This window comes from Nematolebias whitei, chromosome 17, assembly GCF_014905685.2.
Source record: "Nematolebias whitei isolate Nwh7 chromosome 17, NemWhi1, whole genome shotgun sequence".
In the NCBI taxonomy this organism is placed as follows: domain Eukaryota; kingdom Metazoa; phylum Chordata; class Actinopteri; order Cyprinodontiformes; family Rivulidae; genus Nematolebias; species Nematolebias whitei.
This window is the reverse complement of record NC_056514.1, coordinates 5,358,121-5,360,844: the sequence shown is the minus strand read 5'-3', so window position 1 is coordinate 5,360,844 and position 2,724 is coordinate 5,358,121.

Sequence of the window (2,724 nt, the reverse complement as noted above, 5' to 3'; positions counted from 1 at the left end):
CCGCCCCTCGCACAGTGATTGCTGGACATGGGCACCAGCGACCCCCGTGACCCAAAATGGAATAAACGGGTAAAGAAAATGGATGGATGGATATATATATATATATATATATATATAATTGTTTGGTGAATCAAGACAGTTCTTCTCGTCCTGATCATGTCGTTGCGATGTTGACCTTGTGTTGATTGTGTATGACAAATAAACCAAACCTGAACTTATTCATATTTAGGCACTTATACACTCATTTATGTTTGATTTACACATAAAGCATTTAAAAGTAAATTATAAACATGAATTGGTTTGGTATTTTGACATTTGTGTGCCTAAGTGCTGTGTTGTGTGTGCGCTCTGGTATCAGTGTTGGCCTCACTGAATCTTGGTCTCACAACACTATTTGCATTCCAGCACCGTTTGGATTTCAAATTAAACACTGATCTATTAAATTCTATTCAGTTTATTTGTATAGCACCAAGTAACAATAGAAATTGTCTCATGGCACTGAACTCAAACATTATAAATGCCAAGTAGTAAAGTTATCTAAAGAAGGAAGGAAGGAAACCAGTAGATTTCATCAGACTCCCATCCTGAACCAACACAAGGCAACAGTGGAAAGGAAAACTCTCTCATAACAGGAAGAAACCTCCAGCAGAACCTGGCTCAGGACAAGTGGCACCTGCTTCGACCAGCTGAAGTTGTTAAGATCTCTTGGGTGTAATTTTTCAGATTGTTTTGATCAGAGGAATGTTTTCAAGATCCTCTCCCCAGCATAGCAGTAAGTCCCAATCTCAGATCCTTCACTTCCTCCCAACTCACTATTCCATCAGCTCGCCTGGCCACCATAAGAGCTTTCAGCCACTCGACCCCATCCTCTCTACCCCAGGACTTCAAAACTTCTGTTTCTATTACCACCTTGGTGGCTGTGGCTGAGTGGTCAGAGCAGTCGTCCTCCAATACAAGAGTTGAAGGTTCCAATCCACCAGCAGTCACATGCTGAAGTGTCCCTGAGCAAGACACTGAACCCCTCGTTGTCTCTGATGTGTGTCCCATCAGTGTTTGAATGTGATAAAGCTCTGATTATCTTTGTAGAGATCTAGTATAGAGCTGTATGAATGGGTACATGAGGCACAGATTGTTGTAAAGAGCTTTGAGTATCTTGATCAGACAGAAAGGAGCTGTATAAGTACAGTCCATTTGTTTTACCTTCAACGCTCAGCTTAAAACTGATCTGTTTAGAAAGGCATTAAAATCCTAAATCATTGTAACATCATCAGTCTGCCAGGACCAGCTTGCTATTTATTGTTGTATCTTTATTCTTTGCACAAATTTATTCTGGTAATTTGATTTTATTGCTCTTTATTTTGTTTACTGTTCATTTTAATTTTTAAATTTGATCTCTGTAAAGTGACCTTGAGAGTTTTGAAAAGCAGGAATAGATCAAATGTGTTATTGTTGTTGTTAATAATAATAATAATTTTAAAGTATTTCAGTCCTTCTGGCATCAAAATATTCTTCTCTTTTAGGACATTTTGGACCTTTCATACTTTTTATAATATTTAACTTCATGTATATTTTTATACTCATTGAAATGGCGTTGGACTTGCGACCCGTCCAGGGTGTCCCCCGCCCCTCGCACAGTGATTGCTGGACATGGGCACCAGAGACCCCGTGACCCAAGGTGGAAGAAGCTGGTAAAGAAAATGGATGGATGGATGGATGGATGGATGGATGGATGGATGAATGCTTTGTGTTTTTCATTAAATTACATCAAACTTCTCCAACACTTTAACATCAGTTTGAACAGAAATGACTATTGTTTTCTAGTTTTGATTTAAAATCCATTTATCATATTTTGGTGTTGCTGTCAACATGTGATACTCCTGAGAAAAACGTAAATTGTGATTATTTGTAGGGTAATGTATAACAGGAATTTAAAAAAATAAATGTGTTGTATAAAATGTGTATAAGAAATGTTTTGAACCGTCCTGTTGTGTATTTTCTTTTCTTTGAACTGAGTTAGATGATAATCCATGACTTTTTCCAGACAAATCATCTGGGCAGACAAAATAAAATGTAATAATTTTCAATAAACTTTGTGAGTTATTATCGCCCACCCTGAAAGCAAAGGTTTTCCTGTATATGTGTGTGTCTGCTCTGTGCGCTTGTTTGTCTTTCTGCAAAGGATTTCATGAACCAGTGGATTAATTTCAATAAACTATCAGAAAGCAATCAATGGACATGTACAACTGATTAATCTCTGGAACTAACCCCATTCAAGATGGCCACCACAGCTAATAGACCTTAGCAAACACAAAATGGCTATAACTTGGTTAGTTTCACAAATTGAGCTAAACTTTGATTTGATAGTAGTTGAGTCATTTATAACATATTCTGAGTCCTAACATGTGACGTCGTTTACTACCCAAAGAGCTCTATCCATCATAGAGTGGCTTTTTAACTTCATAACTTAAATAATAGACCGACTCCTAGAAAAGGAGTTCAGCTCAAGAGGATCTCAGTCTAAAACTCTGTCATGAAAGGACAAGATGCATTTCTTCAACGTGGGTCTCCACAGCAAGTCGTCCTTCTGCAGCTCACTCTGTCCTCTGTCCTCACTCCATGTCCTCTCTAACTGCCATCTCTCCTTGACATTTCCAAACCTCCACTGGTATGTCATCAGGTCCTACTGCCTTCCCCTTCTTCATCCTCTTTAAAGCTTTCTGAAAT